At 48.5% G+C, this 17,539-nt stretch overlaps 1 protein-coding gene across 2 annotated transcripts in view; it reads right to left on the bottom strand.

Moving 5' to 3' along the window:
* PHF21B (PHD finger protein 21B) overlaps positions 1-17,539 on the bottom strand; it is a gene marked incomplete at its 5' end in the record, with an annotated part of 69,672 nt that overhangs the window by 50,536 nt on the left and 1,597 nt on the right. The window lies entirely within an intron of this gene.

The raw sequence follows: 17,539 nt of genomic DNA, 5'->3' as shown, positions 1-17,539 counted from the left end.
AGAAAGAAATTCATTCTATCAGTTCTGTTCCTCTAGAGAACCCTGACTGATACAGGGCTTCTCCTTATCTGTGAATCTCCTCCGGCATTTATTCCTAGACATTAGTAAAGCACGACTGCCATCACTATTAGGCTAATAATCTCTCCATAGTAATCCTAATAGTCATCATCAACATCACCATCATCACTATGGTTGCTATCACTATCACTAACACTACCCACACCTCCCTTCACTCACCAGCATTACCATTGTTATCAGCATCATTTCCACCATCAGCATCATTACCATAGCCACCGCCATCTTTAGTATCATCACTGCCACCATCAATCACCATCTCTGTCAACCATCACCATCATCACCATAATCACCATCTCCATCAACGGCCTATCAATCATCAATCACCATTATCATATCATCATTACCTGTCAATCATCACCATCACCACCACCTCCCATCAATCATCCCCATCATGACCATCCCCATCCATCATCACTTGATCAGAATCTATCACTTTGACATCATTATCATCCCTTTCATCACAATAATCATTACTGTCAACTTCCTAAGAGGAAATGAACCAACAGAGGTTAAAAAGGCAAGATCAACCCTATCTTTCCAGTTTTTCGGGTATCCAGACTAAGTGGCTACCTCAAATAGAGCCAGAGTTCTCACAATTCAGAGGTGCCAGAATCTTGTGGGTGGCACGTGACCACACAGAACCCTGCACCTCATGGTGAAGTCCTCCGGGTAGAGAGACACCAGGTATCTGTATAGGTAGACAGATGCAGGCAGGCAGTCAAGGACCTGTTGTGATGTTGATGGTGGTGGAAATGCTGAGGGACCTGCATGAAGCCTGCATCCTGGTCATGGGTAACGTGCCTCAGCTAAAAAATCTATGACCATGGGAGCTGGAGAGTTGGCTCAGTGGTTAAGAGCATTAACTGTTCTTCCAGAGGTCCTGAGTTCAAATCCCAGCAAACGCATGGTAGCTCACAACCACCATCTGTAATGGGATCTGATGACGTCTTCTGGTGCGTGTCTGAAGACAGCTACAGTGTATTCATATAAATAAATTAAGTAAATCTTTAAAAAAAAATCTATGGCCCCCTGTTCTTAGGAGTACGGTGGAAGTTCCCAGGACACCTCGTATTTGTTTATGAGTACCTACATTTTGCTCCATGATTTATCAACTTAATCTGCAGAACAGGAAGAACTGTTTAGCTCGTTGTTTCTTCACTGAGAGCTTTCATTTTCCAGACAAATCACATTGAGATACGCACTACTGCTGATATTTCTGTTTTGAACCTCAGCATTGCCTATGGCCACCAACCTCTGTTGGGGTAGGTAGAAGAGTGACAGCCCGAATCTCAGCACCCAAGACACTGAGCTGAGCCATGTTGTGGCCGTTAGATGACAGGGGACACCATGTACGTTAAAAGTCCTCCAAGTTGCTCTGTCATTAGCTCTACAAGGCTTTTGTAGGATTTCTTTCGGGAAACACAGCATTCTTCCCTGATGGAGAGATTAGGAACTATAAAGCTTTTGTTTCTCCTTCACAGACACACAACGGCATTGCATCCTCAGGGGTATAAAGCAAGCAATAGTGGTTTCCATGTACTTCCACTACCACTTAAGACTACGCTTCCTACTTCTTACACCTCTGACGTTCACCTCTTTCCTTCACTGACAGGACACTGCAGTTACAAGTGTCATCTGCCATCAAGTGGCAAATCTACACCCAGCAAGCTCTAGCACTCATGGTTTTCAAGTCACTTACAAAAGACTTCGATGACGCTTCTCTGCTAATGCAGAGAACCACATTTCCTCAGACATGCTTGGTACAGGGGCTGGCACTGCCGTCTAACAACTCAACCACTAGCAGCAGCAGCACCACCACGAGCCAAACCACTCAACTGCACTCTCATCACTGCTAAACTGCCATTATCATCAGAAAAACACCATCAGAGTCACCACCATCCTTACATCCATCATCACGGTCACCATTACAAGCATGGTCACCACCCTCGACATAATGGTCACCATCGCCACCACCAACATCACCATCACCAGCATGGTCACCACCCTCGACATTGACATAACGATTGCCATCTCAGCCAATCTCTACCACAATCATAGTCACCATCCCCACCATCAGCATCACCATCGTGGTTACTATCACCAGTGTCATGATCACCACTACCACACAATCTAGTCCAGGAGAACCCAGAGTTCTTCTAGTCTAAAGAACCCAGAACTTCAGCAGTGCCAGGAGATGCTGCTGAAGAACCTGGGGCCAGACAGTGAACGGCCCCACTTGTTCGCTGGAAATACCTCCTGGATTTTATTCCTCAGGCCGTGGCCTCTAAACTGGAGCCAACCACCTCCCAAGGAAGGTCGAGGGCAGGTGTAGTGGTGCTCTGAATGACCACGTTGCCTCCAGCAGAATCTTTTCCTCTCCCATATGTGCACCCACGTGAGAAGTCAAACAAACATCCCGGACAACTGCTATCGGCCATGGAGTTGGTGAGAGCATCTGGCATATTGGGGTCAACTTTAGAATAAATAACACTGGTGACAATACGGAGGATGGATACTGGGGACAGAAGCCACCTAATCTGCTGGTCTTTCCCTAGTGAGAGCAGCTGAAAGGTTGAGTAAGGGCAGCTGCAGAAGTGGGAAAAGAAGTATTTAGGGGGTAGTGTTGGCAAGATGAAAATGTCGGGCTGATGTGAGAAGGGCTCCACAGCATTGGGCATCTGTGCAGCCAACAGCAGAGGGGAGCAACCAGGAGATGTGAGCAGAGACCATGTCACCTCAAAGCCACATGTGCCAGGCTCTGCAATACCCATCACATGTCCTCCTGCCTCCAGTCCTACAAGGCACTTGGTGACCCCTATCTCACAAATTTGGGTACACAGATGCTAACCCAGGTTCAAAAAGAGCAAGTCCAAGGTCACAAAACTAACAAGGCTCTGGAGTAGAATCTGAGCTGATATCATGAAGAAGTGTCCACTTGGGAGGGAATCTCCAGGTTCTCTGATCCCTGAGCACAAATGCTCCCCACCTCTGCCATCACCCAAGTGTCTCCCCAGTTTACATAAGAGGAGAAACGCCTGCCGACACATCAGCAGTGTGTCCGCAGACCATTCTATCATTTTCCACTTTTATGAGCTATGGACTGCTTGCTTGTGGAGAGAGGGGAGGAGCTCGGGGTGGGAAGAATCACCAGCCCTCAACCTGGGCATTTGACTCAGAGATTAAATGTTCCAATGGGTTAGCACATAGGATGGTGCCTGCCACATCTAGACACTGCTACAGGAATGTTAATGTTTTAATGAATAACAGAGTTCAGGAGAACCAGTTGCCCTCACGTGTGATAATCATACAAGACAGAAAAGAACAACTCGTATAATATAAAGTCTAAACAAACACCACAGCTGGTCTACACTTTGAACACCTACATTTTATTTAATTAATTCATGGCTTCTTGAGATGGGGTTTCTCTGTGTGTAGCTCTGGCTGTCCTAAAACAAAACTCACTCTGTAGACCAGGCTGACTCCAAACTCAGAGACCCACCTTACCTCTGCCCCTGGAGTATTGGGATTAAAGGCATGCGCTAATCAGCAATCACAGAGTTTTGTTTTGTTTTGTTTTGGGTTTTTTTTTTTTTTTTGATACTTGAAATTCATTTGGTATTGTTGTCTGTGAGGGAGTAGGTGTCTCCTGACAGCTTCCCCAGCCCTAGCATGTCTTTGCCTTGGGGACGTAGATATGCACATGGACATACTTCCTCTAAGTGTATTAAGGTCTGATGACAATCAATAACATCCCACCAGATATCCACACTGACATTAAGAATGTGGGCACGTGGATCTCTGTGAGTTCCAGACCAACTCTGGTCTAGAAAGAGAACTCTAGGACAGCCAGGACTACTAAGAAAAACACTGTCTCAGAAAAAAGAAAGAAAGGAAGAAGGGAAGAACAGAAGGAAGGGAAAGGAAAGAAGGAAGGAAGATAGATAGATAGATAGATAGATAGATAGATAGATAGATAGATAGGAAAGAAGGAAAGGAAGAAAGGAAGAAAGAGGAAGGAAAGAAGGAAGAAAAGAAGGAGGAAAGGAGATAGATAGATAGATAGATAGATAGATAGATAGATAGATAGGAAAGAAGGAAAGGAAGAAAGGAAGAAAGAGGAAGGAAAGAAGGAAGAAAAGAAGGAGGAAAGGAGATAGATAGATAGATAGATAGATAGATAGATAGATAAATAGATAGATAGGAAAGAAGGAAAGGAAAAAAGGAAGAAAGAGGAAGGAAAGAAGGAAGGAAGGAAAGAATTTCCCTTAATCATAACATTGAGTAAGATGGGCAGTGGTCAGTACTGGGTTCTGACTCCAGAGAATAAACAAGTTAACAATCTGACAGCTCTCAGACATCTGTTTTGAATTTGTCTGGGAGGAGAAACAGTGTGTCCTAGCATCCCATTGCTGGTACAAAGTGTATCTTTGCACCCCTGAAGACTAAATGGAGGTACCTGCTCACTACATACTTGACAGCAACTATCATAAGAGTCAAAAGGGAGAAGGAACCTGATGCTACAGATGACAAAGAGGTCTGTACATGGAAACTATTACTCTGCCTTTAAAAATGAAGGAAATTGCCAGCTGCTGGTAATGCAAGCCCTTGATCCCAGCACTTGGGAGGCTGAAGCAGGTGGATCTCTGTAAATTCAAGGCCAGCATGGTCTACAGAATAAATTCCAGGACAGCCAACTCTACACTGAGAAACCATGTATTGAAAAAAACAAAAACTAAATAAAATAAATAAATGAATGAATAAATAACAAGAGGAAAATTCCTGTTCTTGTTTGCACATGGGCAGGCTTGGATGGCACTATGCTGAATGAAATAAGCCAATACGTGCTTGTCTATCAGAAGGAAACTAAGATGCAGAAGGGAGCAGAAGGTGCTTGGAAGAGGGGGTGAAAGCTCTGTAGTGGGGACAGAGTCTCAACTCTAGCAGATTTGGGGGTTCTGGAGATAAGTCAGAGTATCAGTGACACACCGTGAATGGGCTTGAGTTGCTGGCCCATGTACCCAATAACAGTAAGACTTCTATCACCTACACTGTATCGCCATAAACAAGTCTTAGCTTCTTTCTCTGCAGAGAAGGTAATAATGCCTACAGAAGTAAGGGAGACCCTTCTGAAATCTGCTGTCCTCTCCTCCACCCCTCTCCCCCTGCTATGGGAGGGGCCTTGGGCAGGCTCCCTCCACTTGGAACCTTCCTGTGGAAAATGGAGAAAATGTTACAACAGGCCTGTCCAGGAGCTGAGCACTGCAGACCCAAAGCTGTTGCCAACACCACAAGAGGCCTGCGCCAGCCAGCCTGCCTGCTCCATCAGCCCCACTGCGCACCCTCTCAGGGCTGACATCTGCCCTCCAACAGTCCCTGGGTTGTCCCTGAGTTGGGACAGTGGATGAAGGCTGCACAGGAGACATGCAAAGCCCCAAGTGGGGTGCTGCTGTTGACACTTGACGATGCTAACAGGCTAAAGCCAGGCTACTGGTTCCTCTCCAGCTTCTGATCTGTCACAAGTCTCTGACGGGATTGCACAGAGCTTGAGATGTGAGACCCTTCCTGCTGAGTGATGGAGTGTCCTCCATACCCAGCACCCCACAGACACTCAAGGCACAGTGGTGACTGACTTAATTGATTGCCCAAAAAAGTCCATCATGGGTCTAACCCAAAGTACTCAAACTGTAGCCCCTGAGGAACAAATGATTCCTGCAGCCAGAACACCTCCTCCCAGCAGACCGTGGGACAAGGAACATGTTATTGGAGGAGCTTGGCCTTGTGTGGCCCCAGATCAAGCAATGATTAAGAAAGCTGTTGTTGCCACATACCGGTCAGGCCTAGGGGATGAGGTCAGCAGACTGGGCTGGGAGGCAGAAGAGAAGCTCTATCTGAGGCCATATCCAGGAGGGCCAAACATGGAGAAACTAGGGTAAAGACATAATGAGTGTACCCAGGGAGTGCTTCTCTCCCAGGCTTGGCTTGAGTAGTGTCCCAGATGTGGAGTTTGGAGATACAAGGGGGAGCCACAGAGACACATCCTTAGCTCAACTCTCCCTGGCCACTATTTTAGCACAGCAGAGGTAGCGACCACAACTCCGACGTCTGTGCATGATGTGTGCTTTCATCACGGCATGAACCGAACCCCTCCACAGCACAGCATCTATGGGCTCCTAGGACGTGGAAGAGTATGTAAAGACCACAGGGGTCTCACGAGAAGCAAAAACTCTGATTCAGTATCTCCAACTGGTAGCCCACATACTGCTCTATAGGATGCCTCCACACTGGAGTGATAAGCAGGGGCCAAACAGCGAAGGGAACAGAAAGTGACAAAGTACAAGCACTGGCTTCCATGTTTGGGAGCTTTTGGGTGACTGAATGTCCTCAACCAGGACAGGGCTGTCTGAGCACAGGCGGAAATCACATCAGTAAACCACTCGGAAGGGTGTTAGGCCACCTGAGCTTCCAGCTCAAGGCCTGGGAACAGGAAGGACACACTTCCTCATAGCTCTTCAGCCAGACCTGTCCCCAGCTCCTGCCTCGAATTGTTGATGGTAGCAACAGCCTCATCCCATAAACCTGGACACTTGCAGGGACAGGCCCACTGAGAGGCATATGACCATGAAGGATAAATGCTCCCCCTCCCCCCCAAACTCTGTCTATACCCAATTCAGTGCTCTCAGCCCTTTCTATTCCAGACACCTGGATGTGGCAAATGCAGCTCACAGGAGAGGCAAGGCAAGTGACAATGTGGTAGAAACTGGAGGGATCAAGACGGTTTTGTGGAACCTCTGGGCCCAGCCCAGGCTGCTTGTCAGGCCCCTTTGTCCCCAACAGCAGTTAGTCCTGCACACCTCTGCAACTCTGTACCACTCTCAGGACTCCCCACAACATTACAGATCCAGAAACTGACTAAAAAAAAAAAAAATTCTCAGCCTCTTGGTCAAGCAGGACCATTCCACACCAACCCTCACACCGCCAGCAACCTGGGTCACATGCCTACTTCTCCAGGTGCCAAATCCCCAGCTCCCGACTCAAATACTCAAACCCACTACCAAGCAATGAGTTTGGAAAATCAGCCTGTCACACCACCCACCGTGGAGGAAACTCAGCAGCTGGTCCACAACTCTCCCTGTGAAGAACACACAGTTACAGGGAAGCCAGAGTGTGGACATTGCAAGCCTGGCATCGCTCCTTCTAACAGGGCGGCATGCCTGACCTATAACCCCCAGGTATGCTAAGCTCAGGTGAGACCCATGGTTCACATCTACCTGGAACCTTGAACTGTGACCTTAACTGGAAACAGGGCTTTTGATCTGATTGTTGAGGTCATTCCAGGACAGAGTGGCCCCTAAACCTAAAAGACGAATGTCTTCACACAACAAAGCACAAGAGAACAAATCTACAGAATCGTGGAAGATTCCAACAGGCTGCGGCTGTGGCTCCATTCACATATGGAGAGCTTAGCTGCCATGACCCCAGGTCACTCAATCCCCAGAACAGCATTTGAAGCCAGCTTGGGATACACGAGAGCCTGTCTCAAAAACAAAAACATAAACCAAAAGAAAGAGAGAAATGACAGAGACCACCAAAGAAGGAACAGAGACTGTGAAGATACAGCCAGAGCCTAGAGTGAAGTGTCCACACGCCAAAGAGTACTTGGGAGTGAAGCTGGGACAGGTGAGGAGGGTCCTTCCCTGGAGCCATTGAGGAAGCTCGGTTCTGTAGATACACTAATTTCAGACTCCCGGTGTCTAGACCCACTGGCTAACTCACTGTTGCTTTACGCCCCAAACAGTACTCATACGACACAGTGGCCCCAGGAAACGCACAGCCAAGGGACAGTTACAGCACAGAGGATGGTAACTTGAGATGTGGGCAGCCCCACTCCAGCCCCTATCCTGGAGGCCTTCAGGTTTTGTGGAGCTTCTATCTAACAGGAACTTCTCCGCCCTGACCCCCCATGCATCCCTGAATTACTGTGATCACAAGACTGAATGGCAGATAAAAAAACAATATTGCAGCCCAAGAAGCATAAGAGAATCCATAAGGCTGTAGGCAGCACCCCTTGTGGGACCCTAGCTAGGCGTGGGCTGCACACCTCGATAGCCTGGGACACCGTCCCTCTGTGCAGCAACCCCAGGCCAGACAGTCCCGGGACTAGAGTAGCATGTTTATCTTTTCTATTGATCAAACAAAGCCAAAAAGAGGCAAACACAGCCCTGGGAAAGCATGAGAGGGATACACACACGTTCTTCTCTTGAGTCATCAGGGCTGGGGCTCAAAGTGGGGGGGGGGGGATAAATTATTACGCAAGTCCAGCCGCACTGGGATGTAATAAAATGTGTTGCTAAGATACAAGTACCAAGGAAGTTCATTAAAGGCCGCTTTAACCCCGGCTGCCAGACTCTTCCTCCTTCCAAGGTGGCTTATTTGGTGTCGTCCCCTGTGTTTATAATTAGATCCACAGTAGAAGAGGCCACACTGCCCGTTCACGTCCACTCAGCACAATGCATTAATAAAATAACTTGGCTATGCTGACCTGGGCCTCAGTGTTGGGTAGAGCTGCAGGTCTATTTTACTTTAAGAGCCTCACTCACTGATCTAAATGGCAAACACCCTTGAGGAACCTCAATGGCTCTGTAGTTATACAATCTCTCTGGTTATGTTATGTTCAGCTGCGTTCACCTCGTGGAATCTCATACCAGGACAGCAGAGTGGTTACACCTGGGAAGCTCCTCAGAGCCTCTGAATATCTTAAGTCTCACGGTTGCAGAATCTCAGCGGGTCAGCCCTCATGTTCTCTGAAGTAACCACCAGAAGGCTGCCTGCAGTTTGCTGGCATCTGTAGGCAAAGCCACCTCAGCCCCACCACTGCCATCTCCTAAGGCTCTGTTACACCCATTAAGGAATACGAGAGCAGGCATTATGTCCCCCAGAGGTCTCACTGGTTATCGATGTCTAGCACCTCTATTTAAAGGGCCTACCCCCTTCACAGGCCCGCTGTAGACCTCTATCCCCAAACATAGACTCCAAATGCAACAAGGAGCGTGCTCAGGATGGGCAACAAACAGGGACACTGAAGCTGAGACAAACAGCCTTCATCTAAAGCCCTGCAAGTAATCTAAGCCAACAGGCTTCCCACACAACTCTAGAACAGAACAGAGTGGCTCTGCCCACGCTGCTCACGCTGACCGCTCCTTACTTGTGCAGCCTGGAAGTTGGCTGCCACCGGGCATCTAAGAATCACTTTAGAGTCATAAGAGCATCACCTGGGGATTCTTGATGGGTGATCCTGTTGTCGGAACACAAGGACATCCCATGCAGGACCCAGTCTCTGAAAGCAGCAGTGCCTGGGAGAGGCAGCTTCTAAGAGAAACAAATATAGGGCTCTCCTCCTTTTGTGCACAGCATGGTAGGTGAAGACTAAATCTTCCGGATAGTTCTGGTCACTAGACGCAGTCCCCATTCTATTCATGCATGTCCTCACTTTCTCCTCTGTGAGAGGATGTGTCCTCCAATATATATCCCCTTGGTATTCATGTCTGATATGTTCGGCCAAAACCCACTGGCCAGTTCTAGGAGATGCTGAGAGGTATCTTCATCTACCAACTCTCAAGTCTAGCACCCAATTCCAGCTGTGTTCATAGGAGTATAAAGACTTAGAGCATCTCTAAATGCCAGCAGGGTATAGTGGTACATGCCATTAACCCCCAGCACTTAGGAGGCAGAGGCAGGAAGCTCTCTTAAATTCAAGGTCAAGGAGTCTGCACATGGAGTTCTATGTCAGCCAGGGCTACATAGTAAGACTCTGTCTCAAGAAAAAAAAAAGAAAAAGAAAAAAAGGGAGAAAGGAAGGAAGGAAATAAAGAAAGAAAGAACGAACAAAAGAAAGAAAGAAAAAAAGAAAGAAGGAAAGGGAAAAGTGACTAAGGTTTCTTTCCCACCCAAAAAACACATCTAGTCTGTGTTCTGTCCCTTGTAGGCTGGGCATCAGGCCTAGCACAAAGGACACTAGCTCACTAATTGCTGAGACCCCACCTTAGGACCAAAACTAGCTGCTTTTTGTTTGACTTCTTCCTGGATGCCCCGCCCTAGAAGAAAATGCCTGTGGATACATCCTTTACTTGTCAGTAAGAGGACAAGGGCCAAGCCCTGTCCCCTAAAAGTGCAGCCCAGCTGAGAGCCAGGGACACCTGTTACTGACCATCAGAAGTTACTAGAAGGAAGCTGACAAAAAGAAGCTTCAGCAGCAGCTTCTCCCACATTGGAGATACTATCCTACAATGATACTCACAAGGAAAACATTCTTAAGGAAGTACACTTGTCTCTTTAGAGAATAGAGACTATTTCAGAATTAGAAGAATCAGTCTACCTTAAAGCAGAACAGGATGTCAGCTGTCATCAAAAAGAAAAACCCAAGCTCTACAGAGAGAAGCTCATGCCAGGGTTGCACAAACACAAAGTTGGGGGGGGGGTTGGTGGCAGGCAGATGCAGGGGTTCATCTATAGGTCCAGAGTCTGTCCTCTCTAGTCCCCACTCACTAGGTCTCCTGACCTGATCTGCCACATGTTCCCAATCTGGAACTAGGCAAAACGGAGACAGAACAGGGAGAGAATGCCCAGACCCCTTGAAAGTTTCTGGACTCTCTATATCTTTGAAAAAATCCCACCATGACCACCAGAATCATCTGACTGGTGGGAAATTGTGCCCAATCCATGATCTCCATTTGCTCTGACCTGAATTTTTCTTCAGGCTCAACACACACATACACACACATACACACACTACCACTACCATTTATCACCCCAGGAAGCCAGGAGCCAACACTCAGAACATCTCCACTTTCTGCGTGACTTCAACATTCCACTCACCCCACCCCCATGGTTTAGTCTACTCCCAAATAAAACTAAAATTACCAGCAGTCCTTCCTCAAAGGGTCAGGGAAGGGATGAGCAAGGAGGAATGGGAGACGGAAGGGGCTCTGAGATGCAGGTGTCCAAAGGCAAGGTGTAGATCCTGCAATTCTGGTAAAAATAAAGGTGCCAAATCTCAGAGCTTCTGCAACATCTCATTTAAATCACCTGCTGTCTCTGTAAAACCACTTTATGAACCACTTGCCCTGTACTCTATGGTCTTATCTGGCAGTAAGCTGTTGCTTCTACCCTTTCTTGTTGAGGGACGCAAACCTCCAAAGTGGGGAACACTGACCGGGAAAGATCAGAACTCCAAGGCTGAAGCTGGTTTATAGTTCCAGTCTGCTCAGTTTGGAAACCTGTGCCATAGACCTTTGTTGCCGGCATCTTAAAGACAAGTGAGAGCCTTCTGAGAGGTCTCTCTGTAGGGGAGAGCCAGATGGGCCAGCACATACCCTAGGAGGCCTCTGGAGCCCTCCCCACAGGTGACAGGAGTCTCCACTGCCAAGGACAGAACCTGAGAACCAGTGTTAACAGTTCTAAGCAGAACACCAGCTCACACACACAAATGAAATAAAAAGACAGAGAGCCCAAAGAGACAAAGGCATCAGACAGAGAGCCTGCTCCATCACAGGGTGAACCTCATAGCCAGGAGCTCTAATGAGGCATCCAGGGATTACCAAAAGTTATTATCAGCATCATCTCATTGAAAAAATCCAGGCCTAATTGAAATCAAGCGCACAGTTCTGACAGTAGGTGCTTTGACAGGCAAAATATCAAAGTGAACTCTCTGGACCAGCTGAAAAGGATGTCACCATCAGCAGTCACCGTCATCAACTGGTCCCTGGGGTGGCGAGTGCCACCTCCCACAGAAACGGCTACAGCATACTTCCTGAGCAGTCTGTAGACCTGCTGGAAATTCTGGGTTTGTTCAGCAGGCTTGTCCAAGAACAAATCTAAAAGCAGTAAATACCACTCAAAGTTTCCCTCGACTTTGGGGCTTCCGTGAAACTTTTCCAGCCACTGTCTTAATTCCTCCAGAAGGCCTGGTTGGGGAGGGATGTCTCATCCCTGTCCACAGTACAGAAGGCAAACAAATGCAAAAAGACATAATGGCTTACCCAAGGTGACCTAGCCAAAGCAGGCCCTGCCACTTGAGCATTTGGGGAGTGAGGTAGGATTCTGCGTATCTTGTCATATCCAACTATGCTGAACATCCCCCCCAGAGATGATGCTGATGCCACAAGCAAACAGAACAACCGATTCCATTCTCTGAGAGACCTTATCATCTGACCTAGGCAGTCTCCCTTATCTGACCAGAAAAAAAAAAACTGGCCAGGCCAGCCTGACCGGGAGATTCAGGTAGAAAGGTGTTTGCTGAGAGTCCCTGTGTCAGCCTCCTTAGGCACAGGCAGTAACACAAGGCCATGTGCACACACCTACACTGTCTCCACCCTCTCTGCTAGTGCAAATTCACTACCTAGGAGCTGCCCCTCAACCCAGAGAGTGCTTACTGCTTCTTCAGCTCCCAAGAACTAAGTGTCTTGAGTCAAAACTCCACTGTGCCTTGAGGAACGGGTAGACATGCCTACCACCCCAGCTGCATGAGAACCTTCATCAGTAGAGACCACACAGAAGCCTTCCATGACTCTAGCACTGGGCAGGAGCCCTTTACATACCTGTAGGGTTGATTAACTGGAGCGTTTCCAGCAGAGGTCCACAGGAATAGGAACAGATGCGTGTCTACACTGTGTGTGTGTGTGTCTGTCTGTCTGTGTGTCTGTCTGCATATATGCATCCAGGACAAGCGCTGAGCATTCCCCAACACTCACACTGGTAGGGCCCCTAAGGCAGGATGGGGAACTAAGAGATAGAAGGTGAATTTTAAACTTCTCCAGGGAAGGGGGAGGAGGATATGAGCAGAGAGGTTGAAAGTTTGAGGTCAGCCAGGACTCTATAGTTAGATCTTATCTCCAAAAGATCATTAAAAGTAGAAATTCTCCTTTATCTCTGAAATGTCACTTCAGAGCATGAGAATGACAATTCTTCTCCTGGTCTCAAAGACCCATGGAGCTGGAGAGCTGGATCCGCAATCAGTGTTTGCTGCTCTTCCCGAGGACCTGGTTTCATCTAGGCATCCACTTCAGCTTTAGGATATCTAATGTCTCCATCTGGGTTCAACAGGCATTTGCACACATGCATCACACACATACAACCCACAGAGTGGGGTGGGGTTCGGAGAGCTGGCTCAGCAATTAAGAACACTCTCTGATCCTCTAAAGGGCCTAGGCTCAGATTTCAGCCCCCTATGATGAGCAGCTCATAACCACCTGTAACTCCACTCCTCCCTGGGGTTTAACGGCCAGGAAGCCTACCAGCAAACCTACCTCTTACATGCAGAGATTACGAAGGCCACCAGCCCCACCTGGCCACATCTGAGTTCTGAGGACACAGCCAGGCTCTGGCCCAGCTTCAAACTCACACCACGACCACCCTACAGCACCTTCCCAGAGTTCCTAGAAACTCAGCCATCCACACCCGACCCTGTCAGGTTTCCAGAGGTGAGTCTCCCTCTTTTCTCAGCCCATTCATTTCTAAGGCATACTTTTAAAATCTACCATTCAGTATCTGTTCACCCTGGAAGCATCAACTCATCAATAGCGACCCCTACTCCCCCCTACCCTGAGAACAAACACAAGAAAGTGTTCCCTCCCTATAGAGGGGTTTACAACCTAACAAAAAAGACCATGCAAGATGAAGACAGTGAACAGCCAGCCCTTCTCAAAGGCAAGACATGTGCTTGGGGTACAGGAAAATTGCTAAGGAGCAACCAAAATGTCTTCTGCTAAGTGCAGAAGGAGTGAACCACCCCATCAGAGGATAAACAAGGGGCACCCGAGGATTCCATTCAGGAGCAAAACCAGACCACTGAAGGTTGCGGTGAGGTTCAGAGTGATCATTGCCCAAGTTGTATAAGTCAGTAATGATGAATAACGTAATAGGAAGGCCTGCTTGGGTTTCTACTAAAAGGTATAACACACATTCCCATCAACAGGTGAACAGTTCAGCAAAGTGTACTGTCTCCACTCACAGGTTATTCAAATACCAAGCACGCAGAGTTACAGCTGCATTTGCATGAAAGTCCAGAAACACACAACCCACAGGCAGAATGGACAAGTGGTCTGGGGCCAGGGAGAAGGCAGAGCCTAGTTTCCGGGTGATGAATGCCCTCAAATGGATGGTACCCATGGCCCAGGGCCTATGATGTAGGAAAATCATCAAACTTCCTGTGGGTTACTAGGATGAGGGACTTCTATCCCTAATATATACAAGCAGAAAGGGCTTTTGAAATCTTCCAGGAGAGGACAGCACTGAGCAGGTCCAGGGTGTTGGAGAGTGGGAGAAAGAGGTCCAAGTCCCACTCCAAAGGCTCAGGTGCAAGCATGCTCCGGTCCATTTGCCCCAAGCAGGTTCTTGTAGAGTAAAACACAGAGCCTTTCTCACCCGTGTCTTCTCTTTAATGTATAACCATTCTGTTAACATGGATCCTCACTCTTGCTGGGGAAGAAGTCGGACGTTTCCTTTTCTGGAGCAAAAAGCTCAGAAAATAAAAGAGCCTCTCAGCAGACAGTCTTGGGGCGAGTGCACTCTGAATAAACCAGCACACAGATTCCAGTGTTGAGTTCTCGGGTGTCTGACCTAGAGAGCGAATCACACTGAAGACATGATTCAATGCCTGTGAGCACCTGATACATAATCCCTTTCAAAAAGACAGATTTTTATGGCCACACTTGAGGACAGCTCCTCAGGATCCAGAGTCCATAAAATCGATAGATAAGGTGGTGTCCCAGACTCCTAGCTCACCTACAGGGTCTCCCGGGCCATGCCACAAGAGCTGCAGCTGCAGTTCAGCAGAGTCCCTGATCACTCAGCTCACTCCGGATTGCGGGGCAGGGCAGGCGAGGCTCTGATGAGCTTTTAAAGGCTGCACAGAACTCCAAAGGAGAGGGAAGAGGCACTGACATTTGTGACTCTGTGACTCGCCTGTTATTTACAGGAAGTGCTTCTTGCTTGACAATGCAGATTAAAATGTTACTGCATCTCAGCATGTGTTGCAAATTCTCAGAGTAAAACCACTGAGGCAGCTAATAGAGGCTTCACACAGCACAGCTTAAGTCTGTCCTACCTCAGGTCCAAAGCCTGCCTGGCAGGCTGCCTGTTATTTGGGGTCACCATCCCACCTTCACACCTCTGTTCTGTTGGGGGGGAATGTGAACTCCCCTTGCAAAACACAAGGTATGTACCAGGATTTTGTATTCGACCACAAGACATGCCCCCCCCCCATGATGGGAGGAAAACTGTACACAGAATTTCTCTCCCTTCCTCTCACAAAGCCACTTTTAGGAGTCCTGTCGATATGTCTCTATTTCTCAAAGTAACTGAAAAGTAAAATAAAATATCCCAGTGCCAAGGGCAATTGCAAGCAGGGCATTATGGGAATTACCCTAATGCTAATGTGTATCTAACAGAGGAAGTTAACAAACTGTATAGTTGCAGAGTTACCTTACTGATACTGTGTATCTAACAGGAAGTGAACAGGCAAACTGTACTCTGACTATATATAGTTTTATCACTTGCCTATGAACTTTTAATTGAAACTTAACCTTTTATTTCATATTCCAAGGGGCAACACAGAAAAACAGCTCCAGGGGTGGAACAGCTATGATTTCCCCCCAAATAACTCTATAGAGAGACTGTACCTTTAAATTCTTCCTTGAATTAAAATATGCACTACACTACACCTGACTTATAAAATTTTTTGTCCTCACTCCCGGACTGCAATAAACTTCTTCAGGGCAAGTTTTGGGCTGCCCATGCAAAACTCGGACTGGATATCTAGTCACCTCTGACCTTGTAAATCCACCTGGTCCCAGCCAAACTACCAATCACCACCGAAGCCCCCCCCCCCCCCCCCAGGAAGCACAGGCAGTTAAATCCACCAGCTCATTGCATAGGTGACCTCTGGGAGCCCGTTGCAGCCAGCGTGGGAGAAACAGGCAACTCTATTAGTATGCTGAACCCCACCTGGGGTGGGGGGAGGCTCCTCTCCCTCTTTTATGAGCCCTTTTATATAAAGGCCACAAAGAGAAACAGAAAAGCAGACTTGCCTTCACAAACACAAGTTCTGATGGCCAGGCCAAACCCTGGCTGCCTACCAAACGGTATTTTTAGGCATCTAAACGAGAAACATTTTTTAAAGGCCAGAGAACAAAAGTTTTCTGGCTTCCTTTCTTTCTTTTAAAGCACTCGCACAAAAAGATGGAGGCACAGTTCCTTTGCAGGCAATACTCCCGAGTTCAAATTTAAAGGCAAAGGCGTCTTGGGGGTAGAAGGGCTCCTCTCCCCCGCCCCCCCCCCAGCGGCAGCCTCAACCTTCAAACAGGATTTTCAAAGATTTCCTTTGTAGCCTTATCTAAATTCCGGAATACAGGATAAATAGCTACTCATTTACTATCATAAAAAATTTAAGGCCCTGAAATAGTTGCCACAAGCCGCTCGCTCGCTCATAAGCTCGGAAAGACCTACTCCAGATAGTGAAACTACTGGCACGAAGCGCACACATAAAGAGACATTGTTGAGAAGAGAGGCACCTAGCACTGTTTTTTTTTTCCTTTTAAATCTTCTACTCCGTGCCTAAAACTCAACAACTTCGCGTTTTACGCAGGCTATCACACTGTTCCAGATTTGTTAGATTTTTTTTTAAGTATCTGGTTTGATTCTACACAGTGATTAAACATCTTTGTGCTCTGCGGAAAAGGGTCTTCCAACCCCTCCCCCTCCAAAAAATGGCATCGAAGCAATCAAAATGGTAATACGGGGCCTGGGTCCCCTCCCCCCGCGAACTCCCCGACTTCAGCGGGGCCGCGCGCAGGCCCCCCTCCGGCGGGAATGGAAGCTTCCACTCGCGGACGGGGGCGCGCAGCCCGGGGGTGGGGGGGGCAGCTCCGATAGAAAGGGGCGAATGCCCTACTCCCCAGCCTAGGGTCCAGCCCGCCGTTTCCCTCTGCTCTTGCGCGCCCCCTCCCACCACTTTGCAACTTTAAAGACTCGGCCAGGAGCACCGGCCTGCGAGCCGAAGCATCCTCCCCGGCAACTGCGAGCTCCGGGCCGCTGGGGAGGGGAGAACCCGTGGGCTGGGGGAGGAAAGTCAACCGGGCCGGGGTTTCCTCTGGCTGCCCTAGTCCGGGGCGGGAGGCGACATTCCGAAGGAAGCGAAAGCTATGCCTGGGCCTGGGCGGCGCGCGGGGGGAGGGAGGGGCGCGCCCCCGCCCGCCGCCTCGGAGACCCGGGTGCTCCATTGGCTGTACAGCTCAAAGTTCTCGGCCGGCGGCGCGCAGAGGCGAGGGCGCGCGCAGGGGGGGAGGGGCTCGAGGGCGCGCAGCCGGCCGGGCTCCGGCGGCGGCATCTGTTCGTGGTGCTGAAACCCGGAGCGCTGAGCTCAGCGCAACTAACTCACAATGGACAACTTTTCTTCGCCGTGGGGGCG

Source organism: Micromys minutus, assembly GCF_963924665.1.
Source record: "Micromys minutus genome assembly, chromosome: 27".
NCBI classification, from domain to species: Eukaryota; Metazoa; Chordata; class Mammalia; order Rodentia; family Muridae; genus Micromys; species Micromys minutus.
The sequence above is the reverse complement of the archived record's forward strand: the minus strand, read 5'-3'. Positions and strand labels throughout refer to the sequence as shown.